The following is a 21,230-nucleotide window of genomic DNA, read 5'->3' as shown; positions in this document are numbered from 1 at the left end:
CTTTACTTTATACGTTAATTTTGTTTGGGCTGTTCCCCCTCCTTTTGGGAAGCTTTTACTTTGTCATGATTTAACTTGAGTTTGTAAATTTGGCTTGACCTTAAAAGAGGCCAACAGATGCCTGGTATTGTATTATTTGAGAGTGACCACATTCTTAATGATTTATTTCATTATTCCCGAATGAGTCTTGTAACTTGAACAGGACTCTATTGGGAAGCTTATTCAATTTGTTAACTGTTTTATAAGGTCGTCACCAGTTTTAAAATAAGGACCTGTATTAATTGTTCATGATAGTGTGTGTCAGACTCTGCTTTAATTTACCTAAACTAATAACTTTTTACTCCCTCACGCACACTTAAGATTATGAAGCGAGGAATATCCCTTTGAGAAGTTCCAAATTAGAAGGAAGAATAGTAACGCAGCATATTTTTAAAAGGTGAAATACTAATAAATGTTAGTATTTAGAGGGATTTGGGTGCCCTTCTACATGAACCACAGAAAATTAATACATACAGTAAGCAATTAGTCAGCAAACATGAGTCACTGTCCAACTCAAATTCTACCCCTCCTTGAATTGTTACAAACCTGGGAGAGGAGGGGTGACTGACTCCATGTCTCGACCCATCCTCTGGCTTAATCTAACAAGTTCCCTCTCTCTTAAATGCTTCTCCTATCTCAATAGTTATGTTTAAAAACTTAACGCAGTTTCCTTGAGTTAGGATAGAGTAAGTTTATGATATACTGAAAAAGTAAGGAGAAATGATAAAACATGTCAGATACATTCATACAGATTAGAGGTCAGAATTGAATCCAATCGTAAGTAAATATTTTAAAAATTACATGAAACAGTTCTTAAGTTTTGAAAAATGATGAACATTGAGTGATACAGGTTGATTCCAGTAATTGACTTCACTAGTTGATTCTTCAGTTCAGGTGTTCTATGAGATTTTAGTTCTTTTTCCAGCTGCAATCAACTTCCATGATCTGAGAGAGAGTTATAGATGTTACTGCAAAAGTTATCTATTTTGCATGGCCTTTGCTTCAGTTACTGTAACAACTTCAATGTGACAAACTTCCACCTGCTGTTTCTGCACATGCACACAAACTTACAGACAATTTCATACTTCCACCATCTTTCAACCTTTGCATTAACGAATAACATATGTCATACTTGCCTCGTACGGTTTAAGAACATAAGAACATAAGAAATAGGAGCAGGATTATTAGGGATAGGATTTATAGTTATTTGGAGTGTAATGAATTGATTAGAAATAGTCAGCATGGTTTTGTAGCAGGTAGGTCGTGCCTTACTAACCTTATTGAGTTTTTTGAGAAGGTGACCAAAGAGGTGGATGGGGGTAAGGCAGTTGACGTGGTATACATGGATTTTAGTAAGGCGTTCGATAAGGTTCACCATGGTAGGCTTCTGCAGAAAATGCAGATGTATGGGATTGTGGGTAATCTAGGAAGTTGGATCAGGAATTGGCTATCAGATAGGAGACAGAGGGTGGTGGTGGATGGTAAATATTCATCATGGAGTGCAGTTACGAGTGGTGTGCCTCAGGGATCTGTTTTGGGGCCACTGTTGTTTGTAATTTTTATTAATGATCTGGATGAGGGTATAGTTGGGTGGATTAGTAAATTTGCTGATGACACCAAAGTTGGAGGTGTGGTAGATTGTGAGGAAGGGTGTCATAGTCTGCAGGGAGACTTAGATAGGTTGCAGAGCTGGGCCGAGAGGTGGCGGATGGAATTTAATGCGGAGAAGTGTGAGGTAATTCACTTTGGTAGGAGCAACAGATGTGTCGAGTATAGGGCTAACGGGAGGACTTTGAATAGTGTGGATGAACAGAGGGATCTAGGTGTGTGTGTACATAGATCCCTGAAAGTTGGGAATCAAGTAGATAAGGTTGTCAAGAAGGCGTACGGTGTCTTGGCGTTTATTGGTAGGGGGATTGAATTTAGGAGTCGCAGTGTAATGTTGCAACTGTACACTACTCTAGTGCGGCCGCACTTGGAGTACTGTGTGCAGTTCTGGTCCCCGCATTACAAGAAGGATGTGGAGGCGTTGGAGAGGGTGCAGAGGAGGTTTACTAGGATGTTGCCTGGTATGGTGGGGAGGTCCTATGAGGAGAGACTGAGGGATCTAGGGTTGTTTTCGTTGGGAAGAAGGCGGCTAAGAGGGGATCTTATTGAAACATATAAGATGATTAGAGGTTTAGATAGGGTGGATAGTGATAGCCTTTTTCCTCGGATGGAGAAAGCTAGCACGAGGGGGCATGACTTTAAATTAAGGGGGGGTAGCTACAGGACGGATGTCAGGGGTAGGTTCTTTACCCAGCGGGTGGTGAGGGATTGGAATGCCCTGCCTGCTGCAGTTGTAGATGCGTCTAGTTTGGGGGCGTTTAAGAGATCTCTGGATAGGTTTATGGACGAAAAGGGATTGGTATAGGCTAGTGGGTCATTGTTTTTGTAACTGGTCGGCGCAACATCGTGGGCCGAAGGGCCTGTTCTGCGCTGTAATGTTCTATGTTCTATGTTCTATGTTCTATGTTCTATGTTCTATGAGTAGGCCATCTAGCCCTTCGAGCCTGCCCCGCCATTCAATAAGATCATGGCTGATCTGTCGTGGCTCAGTTCCACTTTCCCGCCCTCTCCCCATAACCCTTAATCCCCTCTCTTATCAAGAACCCATCAACCTGCTTCTTAAAAATATTTAGCGAGGCAGCCTCCACCACTTCAACGGGCAGAGAATTCCAGAGATTCACCACCCTTTGAGTGAAGAAGTTCCTCCTCAACTCCGTTCTAAACCGCCTCCCCTTTATCTTGAGGCTGTGCCCCCTAGTCCTACTGTCTTTTTTGAGCGGGAAGAGTCTCTCCACCTCTATCCTATCCATCCCATTCATCATCTTATACGTCTCAATGAGATCTCCCCTCATTCTTCTAAACTCTAACGAGTACAAGCCTAGTTTATTCAGCCTCTCCTCATAGCTCAATCCCCTCAACTCCGGTATCAGCCTAGTAAACCTCCTCTGCACTCCCTCCAGGGCCAAAATATCCTTGCGCAGGTGCGGCGCCCAAAACTGCACACAGTACTCCAGCTGCGGCCTCACCAATACCCTATACAGCTGCAGCAAGACCTCCCTACTTTTATATTCAATCCCCCTCGCTATGAAGGCCAGCATCCCATTCGCCTTCCTGACCACCTGCTGCACCTGCAAGCTGGGTTTTTGCGACTCATGCACAAGGATCCCGAGGTCCCTCTGCACCGTCGCCTGCTGCAGTTTTTCGCCACGTAAGTAATAGTCCTTCCTACCATTCTTCCTACCAAAGTGGACCACCTCACACTTGCCAACATTAAATTCCATTTGCCATTTCCTGGCCCATTCGCCCAGCCTATCTAGATCCTTCTGCAGACTCTCCACACCCTCTGCACAATTTGCCTTTCCCCCAATCTTGGTGTCATCAGCAAATTTCGACACCCTGCACTCGGTTCCCTCCTCCAGATCATCTATATAAATGGTAAATAGCTGAGGCCCCAGCACCGACCCCTGGGGCACCCCACTAGTCACCAACCGCCAATCCGAATAGCACCCATTGACCCCCACTCTCTGCCTCCTATTTGACAACCAATCCTCTATCCACGCTAACACCCTACCCCCAACTCCATGTCCCCTGACCTTCTGCAATAACCTCTTGTGAGGTACCTTGTCAAACGCCTTCTGAAAATCCAGAAAGACCACATCCACCGGCTCTCCTCTATCCACTGCCCTAGACACATCCTCATAGAACTCCAATAAATTTGTCAGACACGACTTCCCTTTAATGAAACCGTGTTGCGTCCGCCCTATCAAGCAATTCCCTTCAAGATGCCTCGCAATTTCCTCCTTAATGATGGATTCCAACATTTATGCCACTGCAATTGGAGACCATTGTGTTCTGGTTGTACCTTCACCACAATCTTTTTACTGAACTATGGCCCTCTTGATTTTTATTTTAATTGCTGATCTTGCCCTAAACCCTGCATTCTATTTTGTACTATGCCTTCTTACTCCTTCACATCTTGTCTCATTATTATTCTCAATCACTTCTTTTCTCAAACGCTTGAGTAGGGATTTGTGCAACGATAAAATCCACCATTTTTAAGAATGATTTGTGTTAAATTCCATTAATATTAACTTGAGTATGGTCTCTTGAATGAATAGATTAATGCTCCTTTCTTCCTGACACTCCCCACTTGCAGATCACCTCACTCCATATCATTCAGAATAACATCATGCATGGACTTGAAATATTCCCCAGTTCTCTATTTATCTTTCAATCTTATAGATATTCCTCAGCAGGTTTACTTGCCACTAGGCCTTTAATTGTTCCCATTTGAATTATTTACCGTTTCACTATAATTTTGCTCATTTTGTTTTTTTTTGACATGTTTAATTCTGTCCCAATTGTTTGAAATTGGTTTCTCTATGAAGTATATCTTAATAACTTTGGCTCCGTTAACCATTTCATGCATTTGTAATCTGTACCTTAATTGACAAAGGCAAGTGTCCCATAATCCTTTCTCATCACCCTACTAATATGCCCTTCTACCTTCAGTGATCTGTGGACAAACGCACCAATAGAGTCATAGAGGTTTACAACATGGAAACAGACCCTTTGACCTAACTTATCCATGTCGTTCCTTCTTTTTAATCACTAAGCTGGTCCCAATTGCCCGCATCTGGCCCAAATCCCTCTATAACAATTTTATCCATGTAACTGTTAACTATTTTTTAAAAGACAAAATTGTACCCACCTCTATTACTACCTTTGGCAGCTCATTTCAGACACTCACCATCTTCTGTGGAAATAAATGTCCCTCTGGACCCTTTTGTATCTCTCCTCTCTCAACTTAAACCTATGCCCTCTGGTTTTAGACTCCCCTATCTCTGGGTTGACTATCTAGCTGATCTATGCCCCTCATTATTTTATACACCACAGTAAGATCACCAAGGTCCCATTGTTCCACAGAACGTCTGAGAGTCCTACCATTAATTGATTTCTTTCTTTTTAAATTACTCCTTCCAAAGTTTGCAGGGTTAAATTCCATCTGCCACTTATACGCCCATTTGGCCATTCCATATGCATCTTGTAAGACCAAGACACGCCACCTCACTGTTAACCACCTGTCCAATCTCTGTGTCATCCAGAAACATACTAATCCTATCTCTGACATAGCCATCAATGTCATTTATATAAATGATGAAATAATAGGGGGATCAACACAGATCCCTCTGGTATGCTGCTGGACGCTAGCTTCCAGTCATTAAAGCAGCCTTCTGTCATCGCCCTATTTTTCATACAACTGAGTCAATTGCACAACTGAGCTCATCTGCACATTACATACTTGGTCCTTTCCTTCAATGTTCATCTGTCTGACTGGGTTATTTCCCTCATCCCTAAATATAGTAATTCATCCATTTGCTGGCAGGAGCAGGCTTTCCCATTTGAGCCCACCTCATATCTGAGATGGTTTTCAACCTTCCCATGTTCAGAATTTGCACCAGAGTATGTGGCCTAGTCTGTCTAATCTAGATATTTTCAGACACTAAGTAGCAATTTAGCATGGCCAATCCACCTAACCTGCACATTTTTGGAATGTAGCAGGAAACTGGAGGAAACCCACACAGACACAAGGAGAATTTGTGAACTCCACACAGATACTCACCCAAGGTTGGAACCCAGGACCCTGGAGCTATGAGGCAGCACTCTGCCACAATGTGTGCAAAATTACTTTTCCCAACATTGTATTGCTTATTCTGAACTGCCCATGCTGCACAATCCAGGTCTTAAATCTGGTTAATTCCCATCCTAATGCTCTAACGCAGCACATTAATCATAACAATCTACCCATCTTGGCATGGCCAATCCACCTAACCTGCACATCTTCTGATTCTGGGAGGAAGAAACCAGAGCATTGGATTAATTCCACACAGACACAAGGAAAATGGGCAAACTCCACACAGCCTGTCATCCAAGGCTGGAATAGAACTTTGATCCCTGGTGCTCTGAGGCAGCAGTGCTAACCATTATGCAGCTGGGGCTGTAGCTAGATGTTGTTTAAAAGAATGCAAACTCGCACTCCCCCATCCATTGTCTTTTGTAACTCCTCATTTGACGTCCTCCCACTTTTTCTAGATTTGAAATCAGGCTGACGATTGTTACAATATTGGAACTTTACCAATAAATTCTCAAATGTCTTGAAGATACTGCAATCTTGTTCCATTTTCAGTTAGCTGCTTGGAGCAGAATGGGTTAATTCATCTGAACATATCGGACAATTCTAAACCTTAAAATCTTGTAATTCTCAATTCCTGCAAAAATAAATGCACCTTCAGCTGCTAGTGGACAGAACTAATTTTCTGCTACTTTGAAATTAGGTTCCATCAAATGTTTAGCTTGTTCTAAGTGTAGACCAAGATTCACAATGTGAGCTTTGCCATTCCATTTGCAAGGAGGATTTGGTAGGGCTAGGGAACCGTGGTGTACTAAAAAAGTTGATTCGTTGGTTAGGAAGAAAAAGGAGGCTTATGTTCGGATGAGGCTTGAGGGCTCAGGTAGTGCATCAGAAAGCTTTAGATTGGCTAGGAGGGAGTTGAAGAGGGAGTTAAGAAGGGCTAAAAGAGGACATGAGATGACTTTGGCTGATAGGATTAAGGAGAATCCTAAGGCGTTCTATAGGTATGTCAAGAACAGAAGGTTGGTTAGGGCAAGATTAGGGCCAGTTATAGATAGTAGAGGGAAGTTGTGTGTGGAACCGGAAGAGATTGGAGAGGCATTGAACCAATATTTCTCTTCAGTGTTCACGCAGGGGCACATGAATGTAGTTGTGGAGGACACTGGGGTGCAGGGGTGTAAAATAGTTGAAATCGGGGATGTGCTGGATATTCTAGAGGGCTTGAAAATAGATAAGTCCCCTGGTCCGGATGGGATTTACCCTAGGATTCTCTGGGAGGCTAGAGAGGTGATTGCAGAGCCTTTGGCTCTGATCTTCAGGTCATCGTTGGTCTCTGGTGTAGTACTGGAAGATTGGAGGACAGCGAATGTTGTCCCATTGTTTAAGAAGGGGAACAGAGACTTCCCCGGGAATTATAGACCGGTGAGTCTTACTTCTGTTGTGGGCAAGGTTTTAGAAAGAATTATTAGGGATAGGATTTATAGTTATCTGGAGAGTAATGAATTGATTAGAGACAGTCAGCATGGTTTTGTAGCAGGTAGGTCGTGCCTTACTAACCTTATTGAGTTCTTTGAGAAAGTGACCAAAGAGGTGGATAGGGGTAAGGCAGTTGACGTGGTATATATGGATTTTAGTAAGGCGTTTGATAAGGTTCACCATGGTGGGCTTCTGCAGAAAATGCAGATGTATGGGATTGGGGGTAATCTAGGTAATTGGATCAGGAATTGGCTGGCGGATAGGAGACAGAGGGTGGTGGTTGATGGTGAATATTCGTCATGGAGTTCGGTTACGAGCGGTGTGCCTCAGGGATCTGTTTTGGGGCCACTGCTGTTTGTAATTTTTATTAATGATCTGGATGAGGGTATAGTTGGGTGGATTAGTAAGTTTGCTGATGACACCAAAGTCGGTGGTATGGTAGATTGTGAGGAAGGGTGTCATAGTTTGCAGGGTGACTTAGATAGGTTGCAGAGCTGGGCCGCGAGGTGGCGGATGGAGTTTAATGTGGAGAAGTGTGAGGTAATTCATTTCGGTAGGAGTAACAGATGTGTTCAGTATAGGGCTAACGGGAGGACTTTGAATAGTGTGGAGGAGCAGAGGGATCTAGGTGTATGTGTACATAGATCCCTGAAAGTTGGGAATCAAGTAGATAAGGTAGTTAAGAAGGCATACGGTGTCTTGGCGTTTATTGGTAGGGGGATTGAATTTAGGAGTCACAGCGTCATGTTGCAACTGTACACAACTCTGGTGCGGCCGCACTTGGAGTACTGTGTGCAGTTCTGGTCCCCACATTACAGGAAGGACGTTGAGGCTTTGGAGAGGGTGCAGAGGAGGTTTACCAGGATGTTGCCTGGTATGGAGGGGAGGTCATATGAGAAGAGACTGAGGGATTTGGGGTTGTTTTCGCTGGAAAGAAGGAGGCTAAGAGGGGATCTTATTGAAACATATAAGATGATTAGAGGTTTAGATAGGGTGGATAGTGATAGCCTTTTTCCTCGGATGGAGAATGCTAGCACGAGGGGGCATGGCTTTAAATTAAGGGGTGGTAGTTATAGGACGGATGTCAGGGGTAGGTTCTTTACCCAGAGGGTGGTGAGGGATTGGAATGCCCTGCCTGCTGCGGTTGTAAATGCGTCTAGTTTGGGGGCGTTTAAGAGATCTATGGATAGGTTTATGGACGAAAAGGGATTGGTTTAGATTTGTGGGTCAGTGTTTTTTTTTAAAAACTGGTCGGCGCAACATCGTGGGCCGAAGGGCCTGTTCTGCGCTGTAATGTTCTATGTTCTAATGTTCTATGTTCTATTCTCATCATGGGTCTGATCTTCCTACCAGCTTTTACTGCACCAAAGTGGATCTGATGGTATCCATCCCTCATGCTTCATTTTATTAATAAGTTTGTGATGTTTCTGAGTCAGGAGAAGGGAAGTTATGCTTCCATAAGACTTAGGAGCAGAATGAGGCCACTCGGCCCATTGAGTCTGCTCCGCTGTTCAATCATGGCTGATATTTTTCTCTTCCCCGTTTTTGTGCCTTTTCTCCATAACCCCTGATCCCCTTATTAATCAAGGACCTATCTATCTCTGTCTTAAAGACACTCAGTGACCTGGCCTCCATAGCTTTCTGCAGCAAAGAGTTCCACAGATTCGCCACTCTCTGGCTGAAGAAATTCCTCCTCATCTCTGTTTTAAAGGATCGGCCCTCTGGCCTGAGATTGTGCCCTCTGGTACGGAGGCACATCACTAGTCACCAGCTACCGTCCTGAAAAATACCCTTCATCCCCACTCTCTGCCTTCTACCAGTCAGCCAACCCTCTATCCATGCCAGGATCTTACCATTAACACCATGGGCTCTTAACTTAAATAACTGTCTCCTATGTGGCACCTTGTCAAAATCCATTCCTCAATAAAGTTTGAGCTTCAGGCTGAGATCAGATTTCACTCTGGTTTATAACAGCACCTGGCTTAGAATATAATCAAAAGAAAATACAGAAATGCTGTACCAGAGGGCCCGAATGAATCCCATCTTCATCACCAGTTTGTTGCAGGTGTTCTTTCATGTCCTGCCTGTTAGTGTATTTGTTACTGTGTTCCCTTGAAATAGCCGACAAAGTGGCAAACTGGTTCAAAATGATTATCCTATAGCTATAGGACTTTGAAATGTCATTAAGACCAGTCTGAGTACAGAATTCAGGAATATACAAGCAGATGTAATTTCAAATTTGATCATAAGTAATTAACATAAACCAATTAAGGTAAAAGAGTTACCTCTATCTACTCTCAGCTATTTATTAAATTTATATAATTCATAAGATAGATATTAAAACCAATCAAAAGCATTATATCCAATTAGCATGAAGACTTGATCATGTTAGCTAACCTAATTCACCATTGTTATAAATTATCATTGATGTACCAGCTTGTGTCTGTGTTTGTGGATATCCCCTTTAGATGTGTGACTTAATGAATTCACTCAGACTTTGATGCCTTTCTGTGTTAACTTTTATTAAGACCTCTAGTTTCTCTCACAATTAATGTGATTTTCAAATTTGTAAGATTATTTAAATCATTTCAGTGACATATCAGCAATCAAGGGAGCATAAAAAATGGAGGATAAAAAGAACGAAGAACAACCCAGCACGGGAAACAGTCCCTTCGGCCCAACAAGCCCGCGCTGCCGCATCTTCCTACACCTACCCTGCCCTGTGTGTATGTGAATGGAACCCCTAATGTAGCCAGGATGGTTAATGTGGTCCCACTTTTCAAAAAGGGTAGTAGGGATAAACCAGGAAATTATAGACCTGTGAGTCTCATATCAACTGTAGGGAAATCATTGGAGAAAATTCTGAAGGAGTGAATTAATCTCCGCTTGGAGAGGCATGAGTTAATTAGAGATGGTCAGCAGGGAAGTCATGCCTAACAAATTTGATAGAATTTTCAAAACTATGTTCAAGTGTGTGGATGAGGGAAGTGTAGTTGATGTAGCTTATATGGATTTTAGCAATGACTTTAAGAAGGTCCCACATGGAAAACTGATTGTGAAAGTTGAAGCACGTGGAAATGTGATGAGGTGGATCCAAAACTGACTTAGTAATAGGATACAAAGAACAAAGAACAACCCGGCACGGGAAACAGGCCCTTCGGCCCAACGAGCCCGCACTGCCATTTTAAAGCATTTTCCTACACCTACCTTGACCTGTGTGTATGCGAATGGTACCCCTATTGTAGCCAGATTCAGGGGAGAATAGTGTAGGGTCAATTTGGTACACCAATCAGCCGAAGAGCACATCTTTGGGGTGTGGGAGGAAACCGGAGCACCCGGAGGAAACCCACGCAACCACAGGGAGAATGCGCAAACTCCCACAGACACTGGCCCAAATCCATGTATCTGCACAGCTAGCAGTGATAGTCACTGAGCTGTTGTGGTGCCCGTCTGCTGGTCCAGGTTTAAGCACACACAACGACACGAAGTACTAGGCCACTCTCGAAACCTCCAAGAGCAGCCCACGCATGACCCACCGTGTGCATGCCCCTCGTTTGACAACAAGGTGGACCGACATCTGTGGATTAAAAGAGACAAAAACATTAACATGTAATATTACATTTCCAGTATCGACCCAAGGCTCTGACCCTTTTTAAAACCGTCTTAAATAACCCTCCATCCGTGTCGCTCATGTGCCTATCTAAGTAAACCTTAAACAAGTCCAGCATGCCTGCCTCCACCACCTTACTTGGTAGCGCGTTCCATCCCCCCACGACCCTCTGTGTGAAAAACCTTCCTCTAGTATCCAAATTATACTTCTCCCCCCTCACCCTTAGATCGTGACCCCTTGTGATAGTTGTCCCCAATGTAGGGAAAAGGCTGCCACTGTTGACTCTATCTATACCCTTCATTATTTTATACACCTCTATCAGATCCCCCCTTAATCTCCGTCTTTCTAAGGAGAAAAGCCCCAGTTTTCCCAATCTTTCCTCATATCCCAGTCCTTCCATACCAGGCAGCATCCTGGTAAACCTCCTCTGCACTCTCTCTCCAGGGTCTCCACATCCTTCCAGTAGTAAGGTGACCAGAACTGGACACAGTACTCCAAATGTGGTCTAACCAACGTTCTGTACAACTGAAGCATTAGACGACAGCTCTTATACTCTATACCCCTTCCTATAAAGGCTAGCATTCCATAAGCTTTCTTTGCAACCTTCTCCACCTGTGTTGACACCTTCAGAGACTTGTGCACTTGCAGTCCCAGGTCCCTCTGCATTTCTATACTCTTAATCGATCTACCTTTTATCATGTAACTCTTCCCTGCATTATTCCTTCCAAAATGCATCACCTCACATTTGTCAGGATTAAATTCCATCTGCCATCTATCTGCCCAGTATACCAACCTATCTATATCCTGCTGTGTCACCTGACAATCTTCCTCACTATCCGCCAATCCTGCCGTCTTGGTGTCATCCGCAAACTTGCTGATCACACCACGTACGCCCTCTTCCAACTCGTTTATATATTACGAAGAGAAGAGGTCCCAGTACTGAGCCCTGCAGCACACCACTGGTGACAGACCTCCAGCTTGAAAAGGACCCTTCCACTACTACTCTCTGTCTCCTATTGCCTATGATGTGGATGTGCCAGCGTTGGACTGGGGTAAACACAGTAAAAAGTCTGACAACACCAGGTTGGCCAGAAATCTCCATTCACCTGTCGAAGGGGGAAACCTCGAAAGCTTGTGCGTTTACTATCAAATAAATCGGTTGAACTAAAACCTGGTGTTGTCAGACTTTTTACTATCCTATTGCCTCGCCAGTTTGCAATCCATCTAGATACCTGTCCCTGTATCCCATGTGCCTTAACCTTTTCTACCAGCCTACCGTGAGGGACTTTGTCAAACGCCTTACTGAAATCCATATAGATGACATCAACGGCTCACCCATCGTCAACCGTTTTTGTCACCTCCTCAAAAAATTCTACCAGATTCGTAAGGCAAGACCTCCCCTGAACAAAGCCATGTTGTGTATCCCTAATCAGATCGCAGCGCTCCAAATGCTTATACATCCTATCCCTAACAATTTTCTCCAACAATTTTCCTACCACCGATGTCAAACTCACTGGTCTATAATTACCAGGGTTATCCCTACTGCCCTTTTTAAACAGCGGTACCACATTAGCTACCCTCCAGTCCTCTGGGACCTCACCTGTGTCCAAAGAAGAGACAAAGATTTGCGTCAGAGGCCCAGCAATTTCATCTTTCACCTCCCTAAGCAGCCTGGGATAAATACGATCAGGCCCCGGAGCTTTATCCGTTTTTATGATACCTAAAAACCCTAACACTTCCTCCCTCGTAATGGATATTTCCTTCAAATGATCTACAGCTCCCTCCAAGACATTACATGACACCAAACCCCTCTGCTTCATGAATACCGACGCAAAGTGTTCATTCAGGATCTCCCCCATTCCCTCAGACTCGATGCATAGTTCCCCTCCTTTGTCCCTAAGAGGACCAATTTTCCCTCTAACCACTCTCTTGTTCCTAATATAAGAGTAAAATGCCTTTGGATTATCCTTAATCCTATCAGCCAAAGCCATTTCATGCCCCCTTTTCACCCTTCTAACTCCCCTTTTAAGCTCCCTCCTACTCTCTCTATATTCCTCCAGCGCTCTCTCCATTCCCAGTTGTTTCGACCTAATATATGCTGCCCTCTTCTTCCTGACCAAGTTCTCAATATCCCCTGTGATCCACGGCTCTCTAATCCTGCCTTTCCCATCCTTCCTCGTTACCGGCACATGCCTTTCCTGCAACATTATCAGTTTGCCCTTGAAAGCCTCCCACTTGCCAACTGTGGACTTGCCCGCTAACAACCCCTCCCAATCAGTATCATTCAGCTCCTTCCTAATCCGGCTATAGCTCGTCCTCCCCCAGTTCAGCACCCTCCCCTTCGGACGGCACTCATCCTTTTCCATTTTTATCCTAAAGTAGACAGACTTGTGGTCACTGTTAGCCACATGTTCGCCTACTGCAACCTCAACCACCTGACCCGGCTCATTACCCAACACTAAATCCAGTATAGCCCCCTCCCTAGTCAGGCTAGTTACGTACTGCTCCAAGGATCCTTCCAGCACACATTTTACAAACTCCTCCCCATCCGTACCCCCAGCTCTAGGCACCTTCCAATCCACTCCAGGAAGATTAAAGTCACCCACTACAACCACCCTATTCTTTCTGCACCTATCTAAAATGTCTCTACAAATGCCTTCCTTCACTGCCCTTGGGCTGTTGGGTGGCCTATAGTACACCCCTAGCATAGTAATCGCTCCCTTCCTATTCCTCAACTCCACCCACAGCGACTCAAATCCCTAACTCCTCCATTTTGTCCTCCCTCTGCACGGCTGTGATGTGCTCCGTAACTAACAACACCACCCACCACCTCTCTTCAACCCTCCTGTGTCACACCTAAAACACTTATACCCAGGAATATTCAGCTGCCAGTCCTGCCCTTCCTTTAACCACGTCTCCGTCACTGCCACCACATCTAAATTCCTCACGAACATCAAGGCCCTAAACTCATCCGCTTTACCCCTTACACTCCTCGCATTAAAACAGACGCAATCCAACCCTCCAGGCCCACTCGGATCTTCATTTCCCCTGATAATTTTTCTTTCAACCAAACCTACCCTGTCATCCAACTCGCTCCCGATCCCAGTTCCTAATGAATTAGTCTCATCCCCACCCCTCCTCCATATTAGTTTAAACCCTGCCGAAACACTCCAGCTAATCTCCCAGCTAAGACATTTGTCCCCCTCCCATTCAAATGCTCCCCATCCTTCCTGTACAGGTGCCCTTCTCTCACAAATACTTCCCAGTGATCAACAAAGGGTGGTAGAAAGCTGAGTGAGTGACTGGAGGCCAGTACCCAGTGGCGTACCTTATTGTTTGCTATGTATAAATAATAAAGCGGAGGGAATAATAAAGAAGTTTGCATGTCACATCAAGATTGGTATGGTGGTTAATAGTAGAAATAAAGATAGTAGGTTACAGGAAGATATCGATGGGTTGGTCAAAAGAGCAAAGCAGTAGCAAATAGTATTTAACCCTGCCAAGTGTGAAGTAATACACTTTGGAAGAAGTAACAGGTTGAGGGGGTATTTATTGAATAGCAGTACATGATAAATGATGAATCAAGTTAACCAGACACTAGATCAGAAATCAAAGGAACATGAGGAAAGACCATGAATCACAGGGAACGTGAAGATAGGGTGGCACGGTACAGACTGGTCAGCACTGCTGCCTCACAGATCAAGGGACCCGAGTTCAATTCCAGCCTTGGGTGTCTGTCTGTATGAAGTTTGCATATTCTCCTTGTGTCTGCGTGGATTTCCTCCAGTTTCTCCGGTTTCCTCCCACAGTCCAAAGACATGTGAGTTAGGTTGATTTGCCATGCTGAATTGTCGCTTGGTGTGTAAGTTGGATGGAGTAGCCATACAGTCATAGAGGTTTACAGCTTTGGCCCAACTTGTCCATGCTGCCTTTTTTTTTAAACTCCTAAGCTAATTATATGGCCTATATCCCGCCATACCCATGTAATTACCTAAATGCTTTTTAAAAGACAACATTATACCCACCTCTACTACTACCTCTGACAGCTTGTTCCAGACACTCACCACCCTCTGTGTGAAAAAGAACATAAGAACATAAGAAATAGGAGCAGGAGTAGGCCATCTAGCCCCTTGAGCCTGCCCCACCATTCAATGAGATCATGGCTGATCTGATAGTGGTTCAGTTCCACTTACCCGCCTGCTCCCCATAACCCTTAATTCCCTTATTGATCAGAAATCTACCTACCTGTGACTTCAACACGTTTAACGAGGTAGCCTCCACTGCTTCCGTGGGCAGAGAATTCCAATGATTCACTACCCTCTGGGAGAAGAAGTTCCTCCTCAACTCTGTTCTAAATTGACTCCCCCTCATTTTGAGGTGTGCCCTCTAGTTTTTGTTTCCTTTCTAAGTAGAAATAATCTCTCTGCTTCTACCCTGTCCAGCCCCTTCATTATCTTATATGTCCTATAAGATCTCCCTTCAGCCTTCCAAACTCCAACGAGTACAGGCCCAATCTACTTCATCTCTCCTCATAAGCTAACCCCCTCATCTCTGGTTTCAACCTGGTGAACCTTCTCTGTACTCCCTCCAAGGCCAATATACCCTTTTGCAACTAAGGGGATCAAAATTGCACACAGTATCTAGTTGCAGCCTCACCAGTATCTTGTATAGTTGCAGCAAGACCTCCCTGCTTTTATACCACATCCCCATCGTGACAAAGGCCAATATTCCATTTGCCTTCTTGATCACCTGCTGCACCTGCAAACTGAGTTTTTGCGATTCATGCACAAGGACCTGCAGGTCCCTCTGCACAGTAACCTGTTGCAATTTTTCATCATTTAAATAATAGTCCATTTTTTTATTATTTCTTCCAAAATGGATAACCTCACATTTGCCAACATTATACTCCATCTGCCAGATCCTCGCCCACTCACTTAGCCTATCCAAATCTCTCTGCAGACTTTCCGTATCCTCCACACAATTTGCTTTCCCACTCATCTTTGTGTCATCTGCAAACTTTGTTACCCTACACTCGGTCCCCTCCTCCAGATCATCTATGTATATGGTAAACAGTTGAGGCCCCAGCACTGATCCCTGCAGCACACCACTAGTCACCAACTGCCAATCAGAAAAGCACCCATTTATTCCAACTCCCTGCTTCCTGTTAGATAGCCAATCCTCAATCCACGCTAACACTTTACCCCCAACTCCGTGTACCTTAGTCTTATGCAGCGCAGAGAGTGGGGGTCAATGGGTGCTATTCAGATTGGCGGTTGGTGACTAGTGGAGTGCCTCAGGGGTCGGTGCTGGGGCCTCAGCTTTTTACCATTTATATAGATGATCTGGAGGAGGGAACCGAGTGTATGGTGTCGAAATTTGCTGATGACACCAAGATTGGTGGAACGGCAAATTGCGCGGAGGGTGTGGAGAGTCTGCAGAAGGATCTAGATAGGCTGGGCGAATGGGCCAGGAACTGGCAAATGGAATTTAATGTTGGCAAGTGCGAGGTGGTCCACTTTGGTAGGAATAATGGTAGGAAGGATTATTACTTACGTGGAGAAAAACTGCAGCAGGCGACGGTGCAGAGGGACCTCGGGGTCCTTGTGCATGAGTCGCAAAAACCCAGCTTGCAGGTGCAGCAGGTGGTCAGGAAGGCGAATGGGATGCTGGCCTTCATCGCGAGGGGGATTGAATATAAAAGTAGGGAGGTCTTGCTGTGGCTGTATAGGGCATTGGTGAGGCCGCAGCTGGAGTACTGTGTGCAGTTTTGGGCGCCGTACTTACGCAAGGATATTTTGACCTTGGAGGGAGTGCAGAGGAGGTTTACTAGGCTGATGCCGGAGTTGAGGGGGTTGAGCTATGAGGAGAGGCTGAATAAACTAGGCTTGTACTCGTTAGAGTTTGGAAGAATGAGGGGAGATCTCATTGAGACGTATAAGATGATGAATGGGATGGATAGAATAGAGGTGGAGAGACTCTTCCCGCTCAGAAAGGACAGTAGGACTAGGGGGCACAGCCTCAAGATAAAGGGGGGGCGGTTTAGAACAGAGTTGAGGAAGAACTTCTTCACTCAAAGGGTGGTGAATCTCTGGAATTCTCTGCCCGTTGAAGTGGTGGAGGCTGCCTCGCTAAATATTTTTAAGACCCGGGTTGATAGGTTTTTGATAAGAGAGGGGATTAAGGGTTATGGGGAGAGGGCGGGAATGTGGAACTGAGCCACGACAGATCAGCCATGATCTTATTGAATGGCAGAGCAGGCTCGAGGGGCCAGATGGCCTACTCCTGCTCCTATTTCTTATGTTCTTATGTAACCTTTTGTGAGGCACCGTATTGGATGCCTTTTGGAAATCTAAAAACACCACATCCACCGGTTCCCCTCTGTCAACCGCACTCGTTACATCTTCATAAAAATCCAGTAAATTCGTCAAACATGACTTTCTCTTCATGAATCTCTGGACACTTTTGTATCTCTCCTCTCTCACCTTAAACCTATGCCCTCTAGTTTTAGACTCCCCTACTGTTGGGAAAAGATATTGACTATCTAGCTGATCTGTGCCCTTCATTATTTTATAGACCTCTATAAGATCACCCCTTAGCCTCCTACGCTCCAAAGAAAAACGTCCCAGTCTATCCAACCTCTCCTTATAACCCAAACCATCAAGTCCCAGAAGCATCCTAGTAAATCTTTTCTACACTCGCTCCAGTTTAATAATATCCTTTCTATAATAAGGTGGCCAGAACTGCACATAGTATTCCAAATGTGGCCTTAGTTTACTTCAACAAGACACCCCAACTCCTGTATTCAGTGTTCTGACCAATGAAATCAAGCATGCTAAATGTCTCCTTCACCACTCTGTCCACCTGTGACTCCACTTTCAGGAGCTATGAACATGTACCCCTAGATCTCTTTGTTCTGTAACTCTCCCCAGTGCCCTATTGTTAACTGAGTAAGTCCTACTCTGGTTCAATCTACCAAAATGCCTCACCTCATATTTGTCTAAATTAAACTCCATCTGCCATTCGTCAGCCCACTGGCTCAATTGATCAAGGTCCCATTGCAATTGGAGATAACCTTCTCACTGTCCACTATGCCACCAATCTTGGTACCATCTGCACACTTACTAACCATGCCTTCTATATTCTCATCCAGATCATTAATATAAATGACAAATAACAGTAGGCCCAGCACTGTTCCCTGAGGCACACCACTGTTAACAGGCCTCCAGTTTGAAAAACAACCCTCTATGACCACTCTCTGACTTCTGTCAAGAAGTCAATTTTGTATCCATGTAGATACCTCACTCTGGATCCTGTGAGATTTAACCTTATGCAACAACATACCATGCAGTACCTTGTCAAAGGTCTTGCCAAAGTCCATGTAGACAACATCAACTGCACTGCCCTCATCTACCTTCTTGGTTACCCCTTCAAAAAACTCAATCAAATTTGTGAGACATGATCTTCTACTCACAAAACCATGCTGACTGTCCCTAATCAGTCCTTGTGTCTCTAAATGCTTGTAGATCCTGACTCTCAAAAATCTTCCAACAACTTCCAACAGATAGGTCTGTAGGTTGGTAGGTGATGATGTGATCGGCGCAACTTGTGGGCCGAAGGGCCTGTTTGTGCTGTTGTGTTCTATGTTCTATGTTCTAACTTACCCACCACAGATGTGAGGCTCACTGGCCTGTAGTTCCCAAGCCTTTCCCTGCAGCCTTTTTTAAACAAAGGTGCAACATCTGCCACCCTCCAAACTTCAGGCATCTCACCTGTGACTATCGAATGATTCAAATATCTCTGCTAGAGGACCTGCAATTTCCTCCCTAGCCTCCCACAATGTCCTGGGATACATCTCATCAGGTCCTGGGGATTTATCTACCTTGATGCACTTTAAGACTTCCAGCACCTCCTTCTCTGTAATATGTACACTCCTCAAGACATCACTATTTATTTCCCCAAAGTTCCCTAACATCCCTGCTTTTCTCAACAGTAAATACTGATGAGAAATATTCATTTATGATCTCGCCCATCTCTTGTGGATCCGCACGTAGATGACCTTGTTGATCCTAAGATGATCCTACTCTCTCCCTAGTTGCTCTTTTGCCCTTTATGTATTTGTAGAAGCTCTTTGGATTCTTGTTTGCCTTATCTGCCAAAATAATCTCATGTCCCCTTTTTGCCCTCCGATGCGACTTATATTCTTCAAGGGATTCACTTGATCCCAGCTGCCTATAAATGTCATGTGCCTCCTTCTTCTTCTTCTTGACCAGGGCCTCAATATCCTGAGTCATCCAGGGTCCTGACTTCTGCCAGCCTTGCCCTTCACTCAAAAAGGAATATGCTTACCCTGAACCCTGGTTGACACACTTTTGAAAGACTTCCCTTTGCCTTCCTACAAGCTCCCCCATTAACTTTTGACTTGTCCCATATTTCTGAGAATTTTAACTTCTTTATCTACTCATCCTGGTATACATGAGTAAACCTTACCCACACAAGTAAATTCTTTGAAGAGATCTGGCACTTTCTTATCAACCAACATTGTTTTGCACCTCTTTTGCTTCAACCAGAATTTCCTTTACCTATTTTACATACCCCACTGGCTCATCTTGTTTTGATGTGGAGATGCCGGCATTGGACTGGGATAAGCACAGTATGAAGTCTCACAACATCAGGTTAAAGTCCAACAGGTTTATTTGGCAGCACTAGCTTTCAGAGCCTCAATCGGGATCTTGGGTTCATGTCACACTATCTGTAATCCCTATGACTTGCCTGGGCTTGCAAAATCTCACCAACAGTCCTGGCTGGAGACAATACACGCCTCTTTAACCTGTGTCACTCACATTGTCGACCTTTAAGACTTGATTACTGTAAAGACTTACATTCCAACCATTATCTAGTAAATTGAGTTTGTGTTTTTATATGTGCTGTTTGTGAACACAAGTCCTCTCTCACCTGAAGAAGGAGCTTCAGGCTCCGAAAGCTAGTGCTGCCAAATAAACCTGTTGGACTTTAACCTGGTGTTGTGAGACTTCTTACTTACTATGCTTATCCTGTTTTGCCAGATATGTCTTCCCAGTGCATTTCTTAAATGACCAACATTGCGACTTTGCACGTCCTACTTCATTACAGTGGAAACATCTAAGGCTTTTCTTTTCTCTTCCACCCTTGGTTAGGCCACATTTGGAGAATTGTGTGCAGTTTCAGTCACCACGCTACCAGAAGGATATGACAACTTTAGAAAGAATGCAAAGAAGGTTCAACAGGATGTTGCCTGGGCTCAAGGGCGTTGACTATGAGGAGCGGTTGAATAAACTTGGACTGTTTTCACTAGAAAGATGGCAGCTGTGGGGAGACTTGATGGAGGTCTACAAAATTGAGAAGCATAGACAGTGTGGATAGTGAGGGGCTTGTTCCAAGGGTGGAAATGTCAATTACAAGGGGGGCACATGTTCAAGGTGAAAGGGGGAAAGTTTAAGAGAGACGTGCAGGGGAGAGGTTTTTCATGTAAAGAACGGTGGGTGCCTGGAAGACGTTGTCAGAGGTGGTGGTGGAAGCAGGCATACTAGCAATATTTAAGAGGCATCAATAGGGAGGGAATAGAGAGATATGGATCAAGTAAGAGCAGAAGGTTTTTTAGTTTAGTTAGGGCATCATGATAGGCACAGGCTTAGAGGGCTGAAGGGTTCCTATGCTGTACTTTTCTTTGATCTTTGTTCTCATGTTTTCTTTTTAACCTGAGCTACATTATCTTTATTATCTCCCATGAGATCTCCTTTACCTTTTGCACCTAAGGATTTCTCTTTTCCCCCAGTTTCTATTCCTCACAGGCTCAAACTGATGCCAGAAAAAAAACTTTGATGAATTAATTCATAATCATCTGCCATTTCTGCTACTAACCTTGCAGTTTTAACCCTCTGCTCTTCCACATGAGTTCTCATTACTTCGGGAAGTGAATTTTAAACTCTTCCAAAATAATCATTTCTCAAAGAGCATCATACGCCTGGTCTATTTTCAAGGCCCTTACCCACCTATCAAAATTATTTTGTTTGATCCTTCCAAATTCTATATACTTTTTAACCAAGTTCTTTCCTTAAGTTTCTAAACCATTGCCTGTAGGCCTCTGGCACTAGTTCATAGGCACTTCAGATGGCTTTTTTCCCCAGATATCTCCTTTGATAATGCAAATACTTCACTCACTCTACATACCAACTATATTTGAATCAATATCCACATGATCTGTGGCCATTTCATTTGTTTAACTCATTCCTCAAATGAAATGGAAAAGGCTTCCATATCCTTCTCATCAAATCTTGGCACTGCTTGGATATATTTAAAAAGATCATCACCAAGCCTTTGATTATGATGCTTTCATTGTTCCTCACTTTCATAGAATCATAGAATCTCTACAATGCAGAAGGAAACCAT

This window comes from Carcharhinus amblyrhynchos, unplaced genomic scaffold (assembly GCF_965287045.1).
Source record: "Carcharhinus amblyrhynchos unplaced genomic scaffold, sCarAmb.v2.hapA scaffold_50, whole genome shotgun sequence".
NCBI classification, from domain to species: domain Eukaryota; kingdom Metazoa; phylum Chordata; class Chondrichthyes; order Carcharhiniformes; family Carcharhinidae; genus Carcharhinus; species Carcharhinus amblyrhynchos.
Note: the sequence above shows the minus strand (reverse complement) of the source record.